At 41.3% G+C, this 7,900-nt stretch overlaps 3 non-coding genes across 3 annotated transcripts; 1 reads left to right on the top strand and 2 right to left on the bottom strand.

The window, feature by feature from the left end:
- Positions 1-1,187: 1,187 nt before the first annotated feature.
- On the bottom strand, positions 1,188-1,261 carry trnat-agu (transfer RNA threonine (anticodon AGU)). The gene has a single exon. It is a non-coding gene; the product is annotated as a tRNA-Thr (tRNA).
- A 610-nt stretch (positions 1,262-1,871) lies between these two features.
- Positions 1,872-1,945, top strand: trnat-agu (transfer RNA threonine (anticodon AGU)). The gene has a single exon. It is a non-coding gene; the product is annotated as a tRNA-Thr (tRNA).
- A 3,329-nt stretch (positions 1,946-5,274) lies between these two features.
- Positions 5,275-5,348, bottom strand: trnat-agu (transfer RNA threonine (anticodon AGU)). Its single transcript has one exon. It is a non-coding gene; the product is annotated as a tRNA-Thr (tRNA).
- Between the last annotated feature and the right edge of the window lie 2,552 nt (positions 5,349-7,900).

The following is a 7,900-nucleotide window of genomic DNA, read 5'->3' as shown; positions in this document are numbered from 1 at the left end:
TCCTAAAATGCTGCTTGGCCTGCTGTGTTCATCCAGCTCCACACTTTGTTAACCCACAGATCTTAGTTCCTTTTCGAAGTAGAAGATCGCCAACAACAGATTTGAGGGACTCCGTATGCTCCTCCTGCTCCTATTTCTTACATTCTGACATAAATTCAAAACGTCTTAATTATTGTGGATTTGATGTACTTTATAATAAAAACCAATTTACACTGTTGTTATAACATTTTTGTTTTAAAAAAAGATGCCTGGTATAACCGTGATCTCTGGTATACTAAAAAACGATTTAAAGTTCCGAAGACGAATCATTAGACTTGAAATGTTACCGCAGTGTCTTCACCAGGAGATAGTGCCAGACCTGCTGAGTTTCTCCAGCACTTTCTTGTTTTCATATTTTTAAAAGAATCTTGTATTCAAATGTAAAATTTCAAAAGTGCAGTGTTAAGTCGTCACGTTATCCTTTCTCTACTGCGTCCTTTTGCTGTCCATTCTCTCATTTGTTGAAAGGTGCTTCTACGTAAAATGATCAAAGCACAGTTGAGGATTTGGAAATGCATTTGCACTTAAAACGTGCGTTATGAAAGCTCTTAATGCACGATGCAGTGGAGGGCTATTCGCTAAATTACTGAAACTTTGTTTTTGAGCATTCCTAAGGTGGGCAAGCAAAACCCTTCCGAACACCGGGGCCAGTGTTCAGCCACTCAAACCTCCCATCAGCTCTTTACAACGGTCAACTAAATGCAGGATAAATCCTCCGAAGTTTCTGGGACTAAAAACAAAAAAAAAATGCTGGAAATCACAGCGGATCAGGCAGCATCCGAAGAGAGAAAGCAAGCTAACCTTTCGAGTCTAGATTTTTTTTCTGGTACTGCCTGATTGTTCCGTGTGCTCAGTTGCATTTGATCTTCTCACCGCCCAATTCGCAACATTGGAAATCAGAAAAATATACGGTCTGAAAATAATGCATTACTGATTATGCGGCTTATTGCTATTGTTGATACTGTGGCTTTGTTGGCTAAAGCTCTTGTCTCATAAATAGGCAGAATCTTAGCAGGATATTGCTTCTCAGTAAACTCACGTTATAAGAATCCTGTGAAATTTTGGGAGATACCTGTATTCAAATGTTCAGTGAGTATGTCGTCAAAGGGATTCGAAACGCAGAATAAAGGGCAAAAACTTCCGTTGGAAGGCACCGCTGAGATTCGAACTCAGGATCTCCTGTTTACTAGACAGGCGCTTTAACCAACTAAGCCACGGCGCCCCGTAATGCGCTTCGCCGCCTCAATAAACAAAGATAAAAATGTAATATAGCAATTAGCTATGATTTTAAATGTGTTGTCCAAAAGGGTAATGGACCAATTTGCAGTGGTAACCTTGAATGTCTGTCTAGGCTCCGTCAATATATGAACAGGACTATGGTCCAAGAGTTGGGAGATGGAATTATGCTACGTTCTGAAACTCCTTTTTGGCCGTGTGCTGAGTAAATGGGACAAGTTGACTCCTTTGATACTGTGAATTTTCTATCTGTGTGATTCTTTCTTTGAATAACTAAAGACTCTCACTGTCGCCGCCATATGGATGACAGCTTCTCAAGGGCAATCGAGGATGGACAATAAATTCTGGTTTTACCAGCAATGTCATTACCCGATGAATAAATAAAGCTTTCTGTAATTTGCCTGCAAGCGTGTACTTCTAACTCCTATTTAATGTATGCTGTCTGTACTGACTTGTTTACTGGATGTAATATTAGTTGGTTAAACGTGTATTGATGTGAGATGAATTGAATTTTTGTAAAATCCAAACCTGAAAAGAAGTGCTTAACCTGAAGCTACCATTTTGGAGAATAATTAAGACTACTGTTTATGTAATGTGGCGCCGTGGCTTAGTTGGTTAAAGCGCCTGTCTAGTAAACAGGAGATCCTGAGTTCGAATCTCAGTGGTGCCTTCATATGTGGTCTTTTGATGTAACTGATAATTGTGTGTAGCTTTCTCCAGAAAAGTAGATAATCTCCCTCGTTACTCTTAAGTAAAAATGTAGCTGATCGTCACACCTCATTTGTTGTAAAATGAGAGGCTTATGGCAAAATAACTGGGTGGGAAAGAGCATAATTCTTTTTCACCATACAATAATAGGAAACAAGTACATCTGCCATTTACTAAACTCCTTAAATTTATATCCTCTACTTGCCAATCTTTACATGAAGCAAATAAGAAATAGGAGCAGGAGAGGGCATTTCAGATCCTCAAGCCTGTTCCGCCATGCAATATGATCATGACTGATCTCATCTGAGCCTCATCTCCACTTTCCAGCCGTTCTCCACAACCCTTCAATCCATTCATCAAAAATCTATCTACTGCCACCTTAAATTTACTCAATGTACCAGCACCACCACACTCTAGGCTTAGTGAATTCCACAGAATCATGACCCTTTGAGAGAAGTAATTTCATCTCATGTCTATTTCACCCCTTGTCTTACAACTGCAACCTTTCACTGATGCCCCACATGATGAAACATCCCTTCTACTTCTACTTTGTCAATCCTGTCTTTAGCATCTTTTATACCTCAATTAGATTTTTTTTTCATTTTTCTAAACTCCAGACAGTATAGGCCTAAACCGCTCAATCTCTCTGCATAGCAAAAACTTGGGCATTTGTTGGGGTTGGGTTGGGGTGTGGTGGGGGAGGATGGCATAGTCTGAGAATTAGGGCTAATCTGTACTGGAGAGATGTTAGGAAACACTTGTACACCCAAAGGATGGCAGAGGTTTAGAATTCTCTTCCACAAATGAGAGTTGATGCTAGATCGTTAATTTTAAATTTGATACAGATAAATGTTCATTAAGCAAATGTATTAAGCAATATAAGACAAAGGCTGATATATGGATTTGGGCCTCAGATCAGGCATGATCTCTATAAATTGTAGAATAAGCTTGAGGGACTGAATGGCCTACTCCTGGTCCTGTGTTCCTAAGACAAACCTCTCATCTCTGGAATCAATCCGGTGAATCTCCTCTGAACTGTCTCCAGTACAACTACATCCCTCCACAAGTAAGGGAACCAAAATTATAGGCAATACCCCAGGGGTGGTGTCACTGATGTTTTATACAGGTTATTAGCTCTAGAATTTTCTCCCCTCACAACGAACTTTATCCCTCAGATTCTGGTACTTTTCTAATTTAAGAACAGCTAACCTTTCAAGTTCCTCCTGAATTGTTTTGCCCTACCCAATACTGCTACATAAAGTAGCATTCTTTCTCAGGATGGCAGTCACTGACAAGTGTGTTTCACAAGGGTCAGTGTTGGGACCACAACTTTTCACATTATACAGTAATGATCTTGATGAGGGAACTGAGGGTATTCTGGCTAAGTTTGCAGACGATACAAAGATAGATGGAGGGACGGGTATTATTAGTGATGCGGGGAGGCTACATAAGGATTTGGACGGGTTAAGAGAATGGGCAAAGAAGTAGCAGATGGAGTACAATGTGGGAAAGTGTGAGGGCATGCATTTTGGTAAGAAGAGTAAAAGCATGGACTATTTTCTAAACGGGGAGAAAATTCAGAAGTCTGAATTGCAAGGAGGCTCGGGAGTTCTAATCCAGGATTCTTTCGAGATGAACATTCAGATTGAGTCAGTAGTTAGGAAGGGAAATGCAACTTCAGCATTTATTTTGAGAGGATTTGAATATAAAAGCAGGGATGTACTTCTGAGGATCTATGAGGCTCTGGTCAGGCCACATTTAGAGTATTGTGTGCAGGTTTGGGACCCATATCTCAGGAAAGACGTGCTGGCCCTGGAATGGGTTCAGACAAGGTTCACGAGAATGATGCCAGGAATGAAAAGCTTAACATCTGAGGAACAATTGAGCACTCTGGATTCAGACTCAATGGAGTTTAGAAGGACGAGGGGGAGTCTAATTGAAACTTACAGAATACTGAACGGCCTGGACAGAGTGGATGTTGGGGAGATGTTTCCACTAGTAGGAGAGTCTGAGACCCGAGGTCACAGCCTTAGAGTAAAGGGAAGACCTTTTAGAACAGAGATAAGGAGAAACTTCTTCAGCCAGAGAGTGGTGAATCTATGGAATTGACCTGCCACAGAAGGCTGTGGAGGTCATTGAATATATTTAAGATGGAGATAGATAAGTTCTTTATCCTCAAGGGGATCGAGGGTTACAGGGAGAAAGCAGGAGAATGGATTGAGAAACGTATCAGCCATGATTGAATGGCAGAGCAGACTTGATGGGCCGAATGGCCTAATTTCTGTTTTTATGTCCTATGGTCTAATTATTCCAGTGCTACCAAATGCAAAGTACTTCTTTAGTGCATCAGCTGTGCCCATGGCTTCCTGAAGAATATATCAGTTTTGGTGCCTAAATCAGCCACAGTCTTCTTTTGATTATGCTATTGCTATTATTAGTTTCACACTTTATTGGCTAGTCTAGTTTCTTTTATTGGCATTGTAAATCATGCTTCCTTTAAGAATTTTCCCCTGGGCTTTGTATATTCAACTTACTTCTGAGCTATGTTATGAGCTTTATAAGTGTCATAGACCTTTTGTTTTGTTTGTGCAGAAAATGCTAGCTTTTAAAGAAAATCTTCCAATGTTTCTTTCATTCTGTGTTTCTTCATTTTGGATTCTTCACATCTATCCAGGGAAGGCAAACCACGCCCCCTTTTCACTGCAGCCTGCTGCTCTATTCTGAAATTTAAAGGTTCAGAATCAGAGACACTTTGGCAGTTGCTACCCAACAGTGAGTATATAAGGTAAATGTGAAGTTTAGGTGCTACATAGGGGGTCGGTGCAAAGGTACAAGATGGCAAAGATGGGGCAGGTAAGTGACACATTGTTAAGGGTAGGTCATGGTTAAGAGAAACTGATTGGCTTCAGAGCAGGGAACATGAATGGCACGGATAGAGTGGAAATAAAGCTTTTTCCCCAGGGTAGAGGTTCAAGGTGCGGGGTAAAGGGGTTAGTTTAAAAGAGATGTGCGGGGCAAGTTTTTCACAGATGGTGGTGAGTGCTTGGAATATGATGCCAGGGGAGGTGGTGGAAGCAGACACAATAGTAGCTTTCAGGAAGCACCTGGACAAATACATGAATAGAAAGGGACTAGAGGGATACAGATCCTACAGGTGAAAACAGCTTTAGTATGGAAGGGAAAAATGTATCAGTGCAGCACTGGAGAGCAGAAGGACTTGTTCCTGTGCTGTGTTGCTCTTTGTACAAAATCTCATTTCGTGAGCAAAGTTTAATCAAAATGTACTGTCAAAGGCACCGCTGAGATTCGAACTCAGGATCTCCTGTTTACTAGACAGGCGCTTTAACCAACTAAGCCACGGCGCCCAATCTGTCCTAAATGGCCATACATCATCCTTCTGATGTTAGCATGTTTTGCTACTTTTGTCTACTTCAGTATTTTTCATTGGTCAATCCCGTATTCTGACAATAGCTGCAGTTGCATACTTCACCTTAGCCTTTCGTCTGCTTATTCCTGATCGTTTTCATGCAGCAGGAGTACGGCTTATCTTTACGGAGAACTTCAAATGATCCAATGTAAAGTTCACGCATTACAGTATTAATCAATTTAAAACACATCTTGAGTTTCTTAAAAATTGAAAAAAAAAATCAACTACCGACCAATAAAAGTTTCCGTATGAATATTTTTAAAGAAGTATCCACGAACCAACCTTATGTGCCACCAGATGAGTGTCAACTATATCCGTTTCGGACTTCAGTTTTCCATGGTTGGCTGTGCTGATTCTTGCGCGGCTGTTTGAGTTTGCAGAAGGGGGGCTGAGGAGACGCTGTTTAAAATCGTTCGTGTAGGGTGAGGTCCACTTTGCAGAGAGGAGAGTACTGCATGAATTGATTTGGAGATATATGGATAGGGAAGTATTTAAGCAGCGTGCAATTGTCATGACGCTCAGATTGTTACATTCTGACCCCATTCCCATCTTGTTTGCAAAACACCACTCGATTAAGCTCTTGAGGTAACAAGGTGTAGAACTGGATGAACACAACAGGCGAAGCAGCATCAGTGGAGCCGGAAGGCTGACGTTTCGGGCCTAGACCCTTCTTCACTCCATTAAGCTCTGCTTTATATCGTTAAGTTTGTTGAAATGGCTGGATTCCAATCCGAGAAGTCGACTGGACCTGTTCTGGAAATAAGGAATGGGGAGAGCTGCAAAGATAAGACGGACTCTTCAACGGGGTGATAGACTTTGAATTACATGTAGATGTTTGGGCCAAGAATCAAAGGCGGATAGTGGTCGTAATGAAGTCAGAAAACATATGACATCAGGTTGTAGCCCAACAGGTTAATTTGAAAACACAAGCTTTCGAAGCTTCACTCCTTTTAAGTGTTGCTAACAAGAGTGTAATCTGTTTTGTAACATTTCTGACCACCCCAGCACTGACACCTCCATATCATGGTCGCAATGAAGGAATATATGCAACTGTGGATGTTTGCAGCAGCGCTTTGGAAGAAAGCAGGATGGATTTTAGAAGTACAGAAAGAGGAATCCTTGAAGTATGGATTCGCTATACGCACCTATCCCCATTCCAGCAAAGATTGTGGAGACGGAATATGGTGAAAGCCTGAATTCTCTGCAGGGCTGCAGAATGCCCAGTAGGTAAGGGATTGTACATCGTTCACAGAGACGTTGAACCGAGTGGGAAATTTAGAATTTTGGGCAGAATTCATTGCTGTCAGAGAGAGAATTGCTTCTATTTGGCTTTAACGCTTTTAGTGGTTTCTGAGGATTGAGTAGAATGGCATTTGAATAGTGCACGAAAATTGGCACCAGTTTGAGAAAAGTAGAAATCGGAAAATCTGAGTTGCATTTTGGTCAGTCAGGGTTTAGAAGGAGTAAATTACAGACAAACAATAATTGTCCTTCACTTTAGCGGTTAATGGTTTTAATTTTGTAGTTAAAATTTTAATACTGTATCAGTTAAAAAGCCAAAACAGCGAAATAAAGTTAAAACGAATCTCTGCATACATCTTATACGGGAATAAATATAGACTGAGATATAGCAGAGCAGTTTATAAGAACTATTGCTGCTGCACTAGCTGGTCCCACTTCAAAACTCCTGCTCACAGCCATTGAGTGTGAGTTGGAAAAATTCTGACAAAGCATAGTTGTTTCTGGACAGTCTGATCACACCACTAGAATTGGCAAAAAGAATGCTGGATAAACTCAGCAGGTTTGGAGAGACAAGCAGTTGAATGCTTCAAAACTGGTTTGTGGCCAGGACCCTCAAAGTTGTGAAGTTTCCCCATCACCAACCACCCATTCAGGCAGAGCATTCTGGACCCCCATCACCCTCTGGGTGAGATATACTTTCCTCAAATGTCCTCTAAACCTCTTGCCTTTCACCTTAAAATTATAACTCCATGTTGTCGACCCATACATTAAGAAGAAGTTTTTTCTATCCACCTTGTCCATGCCCCTCATAATCTCATATTCAAGCCAACAACATAGGAAGGAAGTTCACTGCAGAGATATCTAGGAGCTATATTGAAAACAAGGCCTCAAAGGTAAGGCAAAATCACCATTGTTCTACTCTCTTATTATAAAGAAATGACAAATAGTGGTTTAAACTGAGGGTCAGCACGTCTCAGGCAAGGGGCAAGGCCTTCATAGTAGCCTCAACCAAAGCAGGAATTGGGCCACCTATCTTCTTTTCTCTCCATCTTCGGTCCGCCTCCCCCTCTCTCCTTATTTATTCCAGAACGCTCTCCCCATCCCCCTCTCTGATGAAGGGTCTAGGCCCGAAACATCAGCTCTTGTGCTCCTGAGATGCTGCTTGGCCTGCTGTGTTCATCCAGCTTCACACTTTGTTATATTGGACCAACACTTCGTATCACAAACAAGCCATCAGGGAAGATTCAG

Source organism: Stegostoma tigrinum, chromosome 27 (assembly GCF_030684315.1).
Source record: "Stegostoma tigrinum isolate sSteTig4 chromosome 27, sSteTig4.hap1, whole genome shotgun sequence".
Lineage (NCBI taxonomy): Eukaryota > Metazoa > Chordata > Chondrichthyes > Orectolobiformes > Stegostomatidae > Stegostoma > Stegostoma tigrinum.
Note: the sequence above shows the minus strand (reverse complement) of the source record. Positions and strands in the feature narration are given on the sequence as shown.